An 11,391-nucleotide genomic window follows, 5' to 3' on the forward strand; every position below is an offset into this window, starting at 1 on the left:
ATCAAGGTTATTGTAACCAGAGCTGATAAGGAATTGGCGGGCTGGAGAACTGGAGAGGAAGCCTGCACTTCAAGCTAATTGGGGAATGTGATTTATGACTGTTAATTGGAGGAGGGAATTGTGCTTTGATGCTATGTGCCCAGGGGAGGGGAATTCAGTTTTTGGCTTCGATTATGCACTGCCGATGTTATGCTACTCAAAATAAAGATTCTTTAAGGTAAACAACGCCTCAAAGTTCTTTCGAAGAGTTTCATCTGTCAGAACCGTGGCATTAGTTGGCAATTAAACTTTTGCAAGGAAAACCACCAAGCTCAGAGAGCACCAAGGACCCCACAGCAACACTGTTCATCCATAAGGCAAAGTGTTGATCAAAATGAGCTCAACTCCTCAACGTTCAACACAAAAAGCCCTGCCTTGTCTTTTTTGTGATTTTTGTGACTCTGTCTCCCCAACTCCCCCTACAGGTTTTCAACCTGGTTGAAGTATTCGAGTATTCATCTAATCTGACCCACTTTAGTTTCTATGCTCCAACAAACACATCTCCATGCTGCTGTTTCCCAAGGCCCTTTAGTCACGGCGACACACAAATCCCTCGCCAATTAAAACGGAAAACAGATACATTTATTTCCTACAGCTTTTCCACAAGCCCCCGTAAGTTCTTCAAGCTGTGCCTGCTGATGGGTAGATCGTGATTTTAAATGACAAAACAGCGGGAAGGGCGATATATAAAGACCCGGCTTTACAATTGCCTTTTAAAGAATGCCTGCCTTAATCATGTGTCTAAAAAGATTTACAAAATCCTGACCCATCCTCCCAAATCCAACAGCTTGTATTACTAGATTTTGCTGGTCACGGTAAAGTAAAAAAAAAAAATCTTACTCCTCGTTCGCGATTTCCCCCAAAGGGCTGAATTTGAAGGATAGATGTTAATTTTGCTGCTGGGTTTAAATTTAACAGCATTGCAACCGCAACTCAAATCTGTATCTTTTTTTTTTTAAGGTAACCAGTTGACTTTATCATTGTGGATCTACCATTGAAGGAAGCCACAGAGGAGGAAATAAAGTCTCTTCCCTGTTTTGTTTTGCTTTGTTTTTATTTTTGGTACTGTTGTTTTCATGAAGTGACTCAAGAAATGGAGGCATAATAAATTCAGGCATTAATAAGAACTTGGCTGGAGCCTTGATGGAGTCTGAAAAAGGATTAGAAAGGAATGTTTCTTAGCCTAGCCCTAGACAGTCTGTCAGAGGTGGAAACTGAAAAAAAAATGGAGAAATACAGCTAGGCTTATTATTATTATTTATAAAACCTTAGTAAGGCCACACTTGGAATTCTGCATCCAGTTTTGGTCACCGTGTTACAAAAAAGATGTTGAGACTTTGGAAAAAGTGCAGAGAAGAACAATTAAGATGATTAAAGGCCTGGAGACAAACACATATGAAGAACGGTAGCAGGAACTGGATATGGCTAATCTGGAGAAAAGAAGGATTAAGGGGGACATGATAGCAGGATTCCAGTATTTGAGGGGCTGCCACAAAGAAGAGGGGGTCAAACTATTCTCCAAAGCACCAGAGGGCAGGACAAGAAGCAATGGATGGAAACCAATCAAGGAGAGAAGCAACCTGGAATTAAGGAGAAACTTCATAACAGTGAGAACAATTAACCAGTGGAACAGAAGTTCCCTTCAGAAGTTGTAGATGCTCATCACTGGAGGCTTTTAAGAAGAGATTGGACAGCCACTTTTCTGAAATGGTATAGGGTCACCTCCTTGAGCAGGAGTTGGACTAGAAGACCTCCAAGATCCCTTCCAGTTCTATTCTGATTGATTGATCATTGTGGTGATACCCTACTGTTTATTTTCTATAGCAACTGGAGAATAGTACCCCTCATTATGAAGGTGAGATGGCACTTGATAGACTTTATGTCACCATAAAGCCTTTCAGTTTGGTTGTCCTCGCTACATCTGGTGTTGTTGAAGATGTTCTTACTCAATTAGATTCAAACAAAGGAAGACTACTGGAGAATTCCCACTTTTGGACTTGTGCCGTGATGTTTGGTGATTACAAAACAGCCTCCCGGTGACATGGTCTGATGAAATGAACGTTGTGCTGATGTCCTTCAAGTCAGTTGAATATTGCCAAATGTGTATATGAGTTACTCAACACAGCTTTGTTCTACCTAAATTGACAATGCGGCTATTGGGGGGCTCTACATTTCACACAACAGAATCTGAATCACCAAAATAGAATTAGATATCTCCACTGAAATAGACAATTTGATCCAAACCATCAAATGCCTCCAAGTCCATTTGAGTAGTCAAATTTTACACGGGAGCAAAAACAATTTTGTCCAGTTTTGACCTTAGAAGTCCCAATTGAATCCATCGGAATCCATGGTTCAGCTTGAGGGTTCAAAGGAAACCGGATCGGGTTTTCGAATCCAGTCAGAAATTTGAACTGGATTAGTTTGCAAATCTAAATCAAATCAGTATTGCAGACTGGATTGTGCCTGAATTGTACATCAAACTAGAAAAGAGAAAATCTAAGTGTGTGCGTATATCCCTTTGAGACAGACCCATGGGCTCACATGAGCAATAAACCTATGGGAAAGTAGCATATGAAAGACTTGCTATCTGCTCTGTTGAGTAAATGTAGTCTGTTGTGTAATTACACACTTAGCTCATCAGCTAAGTATTTATCGTTATTAGCAGATCGTTATCACAATGAGAAGGTACTCCCGTCTGGCCTATAAATACACATTTAAACTAAATTTAAAACAGAGTCATCTGAGCTAGAGATAACAGGAATTGGATGTGGAGGAGAGAGGAGGGGAAAAAAAATGAGGTGGACAAATGCACTAGTCCACAAAAGCAACAAATATCCCTTGTGATGTTCCCCTTAATTTATGCCTTGTGTTTTTCTGACTTGAAATCAGTGGAAACACTCCCTCTTCAAAGCACCGACAACTTTTGATTCCTGGTTATAATTGCTCTAATGTACAGATTTAGTACCATTTCTGCTTGGCAACATTTTCTTTGCGCATAACAGAAACATAAATAAAGGTTTAGCCGTTCGCCGCCCGTTTCATTTTCATAAAATAAGCGACGCATGTTAAACATAAACTATAAAATAAACTACCGGGCACAGATGGAGGCCCTTCCTCTCTCTCCCTTGTCTGCAGAATTTACAAAATGCCATAGGAGTAGCTGAGTGAGCTGCTTCTTAGCTGTAAGCTAATATATCTGCCTTTGCCATCTCTTTTAATTCTATATCTTTAAAAAAAAAAAACAGTAATTCTGCAGCTAAACTCAGAGACGTGGGAAGCCCTGGGCTCCAGTGCACAATGTTAAGAGCATTCTAGGGAATACTTCATATATTTTTCCTTGCAGAATGCCTCTATTTGATATTCCGGGATGCTGTACTTTTCCGAATCTAAACCTTTGCAGAACAGGACATGATTATCATTCTTCCAGCTATCATCAGATCTCAAAATAGCCTTTCTGGAACCCCCAAAACTGCTTAGGACTGCCCCAAACAATAGAATCTCCATGTAGGAGATGACCAGGTTGAGCCCAAGGGAGGGGTCAAATGCATCATCAGTCATGAGTCTCTGCACACCCACAAGAGATCTAGGGGACTGGAGGTTAAAACATATAAGAAATGGTTGCTGGAATTGGGTATGTCTAGTTTAATGAAAAGAAGGACGAGGAGGGACATGATAGCAGTCTTCCAATATCTCAGGGGCTGCCCCAAAGAAGAGGGAGTCAAGCTATTCTCCAAAGCACCTGAAGGCAGGACAAGAAGCAACGGGTGGAAACCGATCAAGGAGAGAAGCAACGTGGAACTAAGGAGAAATTTCCTGACAGGGAGAACAATTCACCAGTGGAACAACCTGCCTCCAGAAGCGGTGAATGATCCAACACTGGAAGTTTTTAAGAAGAGACTGGACAGCCATTTGTCCAAAATGTTATAGGGTTTCCTGCCTGAGCAGAGGGTTGGACTAGATGACCTCCAAAGTCCCTTCCAATTTCATCATCATCATCATTATTATATTATTATTATCGATCATCGCACAGTCAGCCAGATGTTCAGACTGGATTTGGCATTTTGTCTACCTATCGAGTCCTTACCCAGGACCTGGGATAGGCAGATGTTTGATGGTATTACAGATATCGTCGCAGGATGGAAGCAGTTCCTAATAAGGCCGCCTTTTGCAATTGACTAATAGCGAATTTGTTAATGCCAATGGTGTTCAAGTGGTGCTCCAGTTGTTTTGGGATTGCACCCAAGGAGCCTATGACTATTGGTACTACCCTTGCTTGCTTTTGCCACAGTCTTTCTATTCTATTTGTAGGTCTTTGTATTTTGTTATCTTCTCCAGTTCTTTCTCGTCTATTCTGCTGTCTCCAGGCACTGCCACGTCCACTATCCAGACTTTTTTGTCTTTCTTATCGACAATTGTTAAGGCTGGGGTGTTATGTTGCAGGTGCTTGTCTGTTTGAATTCTGAAGTCCCAGAGCAGTTTAATTTTATCATTTTCTATGACTTTCTCTATTTTATGATCCCACCAGTTTTTGCTTACAGGCAAATGATATTTTTTGCAGATCTTCCAATGCACCATTGTTGCTACTTTGTCATGCGCTGCTTGTAATCAGTCTGTGCAATCTTCTTGCAACAGCTTACCAAGTGGTCCACTGTTTCTTCAGCTTCTTTGCATAAGCGGCACTTACTGTCTGTTGCTGTCTTCTCAATTTTGACTTTGTATGCATTGTCCTTAAGGCTTGGTCTTGTGCAGCCAGAATTAGTCCCTCGGTCTCTTTCTTCAATTTTCCTGCTCTTAGCCATTGCCAGGTTTTATTATTATCTGCTTTCCCAGCTATATTTTTCATGTATTGGCCATGTAGTGCTTTGTCTTCCCATGCCTCTATTCTGTTCTTCATTTGGTCTTTTTTGTAGGCCAGTTTGGTCTCTCCAGTAGTTAGTAAGCCTTCCTGATATACTAATTTCAGTGCATCTTCATCATTGTTCTTCAGATATTCTTCCAAAGTCATTTTTTCTTCTTCAACCATCTGATGTACTTGTAGCATTCCACGCCCACCTATTTGCCTTGGTAGATAAAGTCTATCAATGTCACTGCGTGGATGAAGGGCATGCAGTGACATTATTATTATTATTATTATTATTATTATTATTATTATTATTATTATGGATCATCGTACAATCAGCCAGATGTTCAGACTGGATTTGGCATTTTGTCTACCTATCGAGTCCTTACTCAGGACCTGGGATAGGCAGATGTGGATGTTTGATGGTATTACAGATATCGTTGCAGGATGGAAGCAGTTCCTAGTAAGGCCGCTTTTTGCAATTGACTAATAGCGAATTTGTCAATGCCAATGGTGTTCAAGTGGTGCTCCAGTTGTTTTGGGATTGCACCCAGGAGCCTATGACTATTGGTACTACCCTTGCTTGCTTTTGCCACAGTTTTTCTATTTCTATTTGTAGGTCTTTGTATTTTGTTATCTTCTCCAGTTCTTTCTCTTCTATTCTGCTATCTCCAAGCACTGCCACGTCCACTATCCAGACTTTTTTGTCTTTCTTATCGACAATTGTTAAGTCTGGGGTGTTATGTTGCAGGTGCGTGTCTGTTTGAATTCTGAAGTCCCAGAGCAGTTTAATTTTATCAATTATTATTGTTATTAACCATAAACAGAGAAGTTATGTCCTACACTTATTTCCCTTGACCATTAGAAGCTCAGTGTCAAAGTTTCAAAACACTTCTTTTTTTTTTTTTTGCTGCTGAAACCATTACTGCTTCTCAGCTTGCCAATGAACTAGGGGTGGAGAGAAAAAGATTGGAAGGGAGACTTAAAGATTAGGAAAGCAGACCATGGGAACCAAGGACAGTTCACCAGACCCAGAGACACCCAGGTCCCTTCCAACTCTATCTTTCCTGTAGCTCTTCATAAGCTCCAACAGGTCTTTGGTGCTTTCCTCAATCGGGCCATCCCTTTTATAAAACGCGGCGCTTTTCACCTAGACCCCCCTAAGCCCTTTAAAGTGCTTGCGTTGACAATACTTAATCTGAGGATTAATCAGCAGGTTTCGTACTTTTAAAGCTCTGGGCTCCATCCAGCCTGGGCTGGCCCTCGAAAGGGGAGCTATTCCCATCAGTCCATTAGCCATTGATACTTAATGGGCTGCTCTTTTGTTGTGCCAAGCACAAAAGGGACCGGCAGTGAAAAAAGGCAGCTCAGCCAAACTGCCCTGGAAAGGAAGTTCACCCACTCAGAATGCGAGGAGAATGGAATGGAATGGAATAAAATAGAATAGGATGGAATGGGATGGGATGGGATGGGATGGGATGGGATAGGATGAGATGGGATGGGGTAGGGTAGGGTAGGGTAAGGTAAGGTAAGGTAGAATAGGAGGATAGGATAGGATAGGATATGGAAAAAACAGAATATGGAAAGAATTAATAACCACAAATATTGTCAACGTTAGAATAGAATAGAACAGAATAGAATAGAATAGAATGGAATGGAATGGGATGGGATGGGATGGGATGGGATGGGATGGGATGGGGTGGGGTGGGGTGGGGTGGGGTGGGGTGGGGTGGGGTGGGGTGGGGTGGGGTGGGGTGAGGTGGGGTAGGGTAAGGTAAGGTAAGGTAAGGTAAGGTAAAATAGAATAGGATAGGATAGGATAGAATATGGAAAAAACAGAATATGGAAAGAATAAATAGAATAAGAGGGAGGGAGGGGGAGGAAGGAAGGAAAGAAGGAAGGAAAGAAGGAAGGAAGGAAAAGACAAATGGAGGGAGGGAGGGAGGGAAGGAAGGAAGGAAGGAAGGAAGGAAGGAAGGAAGGAAGGAAGGAAGGAAGGAAGGAAGGAAGGAAGGAAGGAAGGAAAATATGGAGAGGGAGGAAGGGAAGGAAGGAAAGAAGGAAGGAAGGAAGGAAGGAAGGAAGGAAGGAAGGAAGGAAGGAAGGAAGGAAGGAAAATATGGAGAGGGAGGAAGGGAAGGAAGGAAAGAAGGAAGGAAAAGACAGAGGGACGGAGGAAGGGAAGGAAGGAAGGAAGGAAGGAAGGAAGGAAGGAAGGAAGGAAGGAAGGAAGGAAGGAAGGAAAAGACAGATGGAGAGAGAGGAAGGGAGGGTGGGAGGGGAAGGGAAAGGAGAGAAAGGAGAAAAAAGAAGAGAAAAAAAATTGTGGATGGCTGCGTAGGAGAGAGAGAGAAAGAGCCAGAGACTCTTAGATTGAGAGGATGAACATCCACATAACAGAGCGGGTAGTTGGTTGAGAAAAGTTAATTTTGCTTGAGATAAAGGCAGAAAAGCGGGATAATATTACCAATTTTTCATCACATTATAGACATTTGCTAAATTAGACCAGGATATGATTGGATTAGTATTAGGGTTTTGAGCATTTGATACATGAGAGAGCCTGCCTTATTACTCTTGGGGTGCTGCCTAGCCAGCAAGCAGATGTCAAATACCAAATTGCAAATATCCCAATATAATATCTAGCACATTTTCAGCTGCATTCCCTGAATAAATCATGTTACTGTGCTCGTCGGAAACCTAAGAGGGTTATCTGTCAGAAAAGCCGATCAAAACAATCAATCAAGCAACAACAAAGATACTTCACTATATTTAAAAAAAAAAAAAGAATTAGTATAGCTCTCCAAAGTGTTCAAAGCCAGGCTTCACAAAACACAACAAAGTCCATTTGAAGCAGCCGTACTTGGGTACATCTTTTCCTTCCTTCCTTCCTTCCTTCCTTCCTTCCTTCCTTCCTTCCTTCCTTCCTTCCTTCCTTCCTTCCTTCCTTTCTTCCCCCTCCCTCCCTCTCCATCTGTCTTTTCCTTCCTTCCTTCCTTCTTTCCTTCCTTCCTTCCTTCCTTCCTTCCTTTCTCTTCCTTCCTTCCTTCCTTTCTTTCTCTCCCCTCCTTCCTTCTCTATCTGTCTTTTCCTTCCTTCCTTCCTTCTTTCCTTCCTTCCTTCCTTCCTTCCTTTCTCCCCCCTCCCTCCCTCTCCATCTGTCTTTTCCTTCCTTCCTTCCTTCCTTCCCTTCCTTCCTTCCTTCCTTCCTTCCTTTCTTTCCTCCCCTCCTTCCTTCTCTATCTGTCTTTTCCTTCCTTCCTTCCTTCCTTCCTTCCCTTCCTTCCTTCCTTTCTCCCCCCCCTCCTTCCCTCTCCATCTGTCTTTTCCTTCCTTCCTTCCTTCCTTCCTTTCCTTCCTTCCTTCCTTTCTCCCACCCCTCCTCCCTCTCCATCTGTCTTTCCTTCCTTCCTTCCTTCCTTCCTTCTTCCTCCGTCCTTCCTTCCTTTCTCCACTTCCTTCCTCCTTCCTTCCTTCCTTTCCCCCCTCCTTCCCTCTCCATCTGTCCCTTCCTTCCTTCCTTCCTTCCTTCCTTCCTTCCTTTCTCCCTGCTCCTTCCTTCCTTCCTTCCTTCCTTTCTCCCCCCTCCTTCCCTCTCCATCTGTCCCTTCCTTCCTTCCTTCCTTCCTTCCTTCCTTCCTTCCTTCCTTCCTTCCTTCCTTCCTTCCTCCCTCTGCATTTGTCTTTTCCTTCCTTCCTCACCACAACTGAAAAGCCTTCAAAGATATTGGGCCAAGCCTTCAGAGGACCACGATGCTTCAGGGTTTTTAGAAAAGGTACTTCCTTCAGCCCACAAAGTCATATAAAGCATTTTTTTCAAATGTTTTGCACAATGCAGAGATAACAGAATAACAGTGTTGGAAGAGATCTCGGAGATCTTCCTTGCCTCTTATACTATAGTGCAGTGATGGCGAACCTTTTAGAGACCGAGTGCCCCAAAACTGGCCCCGCCCCCGCTCCACCCCCTGCCCCGCCCCTGCTCTGCCCCCACCCCGCCTGCCCGCAGGCAACTCACCGCCTCCAGGGCCTGCTGCAGATCTCCCAGGCAGCCCAGTAGTGGCATGGTGGCCACGCCCTCTGCCCGCACCCCGCAGCATCAATTGTGGGCGATGGGGCGTGAGGGCAGAGTCTTGTCTATGCTGACTGGCTGCCATGTCCTTGACTGTGCTGCTCCACGTGGGCCACACGGGGGTGACTCTCCTCCCGGGGGAGGCTGCTGGTGAGGAAGGGGTCACGGGGGGAGGCGAGGCTGGGGCAATGGCACGTGTGCCCACAGAGAGGGCTCCGAGTGCCGCCTCTGGCAACTGTGCCATAGGTTCGCCACCACTGCTGTAGTGGGTGAGGGTGGACTCAATCTGACCTTCTTTCTTTATGACTTTCTACTGCATGATTCTCACAATGAAGTCATCTTGATATAATAGTAAGTGTCCTTTTTGGCCCTGACCTGGATATTTGATTGACGGTGTTATGTGCCTGTCCTGTAAAAAAAGGGAGTAAGACAAACACTGCATTGGCATGCTTTATGTTCCCTGGGATGGAAAGCCGTGTCATCTCTTTCGTTCTACTAAACATCGGCAAGGACAACCGAAGAACATCACTGTCCTTCCGAGCACAAGTGAGACTTTTCACCAAATTTCAGAGACAGTGGCCTCCTTTCATCAAAGCTCAAACTCCTGAGGTCTTCCTAAAAACATCCATTTGGTTTATTTGCATCAGTCTCGTTGTTCTTCACTAAGTCATGTCTAATTCTTGGCAACCCCATGGACCACAGCAAGCCAGGGCCCAGCTTTTACTCCACTGTCTCCTGGAGTTTGTCCAAATTCATATTCATTGCTTCGTTGACGCTATCCAACCACCTCATCCTCTGCTGTCCCCTTCTCCTTTGGCTTTCAGTTTTTCCCCAAATCAGGGTCTTTCCCAAGGAGTATTTGCATCTGTACAGAAGTAATTTTCACAAATGAAGGCAAATATAGGTGTCCCAGGATAATGTCGCAGGATCCAATCTGAGTCGGTCACTAGAACCGGAGGTTTAATCTTCCAAACTTAATCTTCCCCATCCTCTGAGAACTTCTCTCTACTGGAATGTGTGCTTTGGACTATTCTATGCATCATATTTATGCGGCGCCTGGTTGGGTGTGGCTTTCTATTGGTCGATTGGTGCGTTGAGCGTTGGTGGTTGTTTCCTTGTGCTGTCAAGTCCTCAGCTCCTAAATACCTGATAAGCTGGTGGTAAGTCAGCACTCCTGTTGAGTGACAAGGGCCCTGTTTCCCACACCTCAATCATTTCCCTGGCTGTTTTTGTACCTGCTTGGCCAACAATCATAATAGCTGTGAAATTGAACGTATGCCTTTGTTCACTGAAATCATAATTCACTGTATTATGATTATTATGAGTTATAGCTGGCTCAGGAATTCTGGGAGTTGAAGTCCATGAGTCATAAAAGAGCCAAGGTTGCCTACCCCTGGGCTAGACAGTCACCTTTCTGAGATGGTATAGGTTCTCCAACTTGAGCAGGGGGCTGGACTAGAAGACCTCCAAGGTCCCTTCCAGCTCTATTCTATTCTAAACTGTTAAATCAGAGGGCAACAAGGAAGAACAGAATGCATATATCTCAACTGCTTCATGAGTTTCTAGCATTTGGACCCGGCTTTTTTTTTTTTTCTTCATTTCCAAACCACCGAGATGAAAAAACAAATAAAAGAGAAAATCATAAGCTTATCCCATCCAATCTAAGTGCCAATTTCTCCGTTCTTCCCCATTCCTCTTCCGTCCCCAGGGCACCATAAACAGAGCTGTCTTTGGTTTCTCCATGAAAATGGATGCTCCGTGTAGCAGCCCAGAGAGAAAAGAAAACATTTAAGAAAATCAATGATCCGCAGAGATAGGGTGTTATATCCCCCCTCCACTACAGCTGGCCTCCCCAAATATTTCCAACATTTTACAGGATTTGCCAAGGAGGCAGCAGAAATAAATCCACCCCCCCCCCACTGGGTCTGCTAATTGTTGTTTCTAAAAGTCTTGGGATCTGATTATTGTCATTGGAAGACCCTCCTTGTTTTGGCCAAGCTAAATTAGCGAGCCATTTTTGGCTGGGCAAAGGAAAGGGTGATTACAATACATCCAACACCAGCTGTTGACACGGTTGGAATGAGCAACCTTATTGTCTTATGCAAAAAAATGCAGAGTTAATTACAATTTGCTGCCACAAAAATGTTCCCTTGGAGAAAAAACAAGCAAGCTAGATGTTTGCCTCAGACTTCCACGGGACCAAATTCAGCCCCAAAGCCATTGGAAAAAAAACAACAACAACGTTCGACCTTCACAGCACTTGATACGCAACATCAGTGTACCCTTTTAAGAGTCGCTGTGACATTTACTAAGATAATATTTGCAAACCGTTTTGAACACTTAAATGCGCACCCTGTGCCGTAGCAAAATCATGCAGTTCCTGGAAAATATACTGGACTCTTCCCCTTAACTACACAATCGGAGAACTTTCCAGGGGAAGTGA

The sequence above is a fragment of the Crotalus tigris genome, unplaced genomic scaffold (assembly GCF_016545835.1).
Source record: "Crotalus tigris isolate CLP2741 ecotype Arizona unplaced genomic scaffold, ASM1654583v1 scf7180000017753.6788120, whole genome shotgun sequence".
Lineage (NCBI taxonomy): Eukaryota > Metazoa > Chordata > Lepidosauria > Squamata > Viperidae > Crotalus > Crotalus tigris.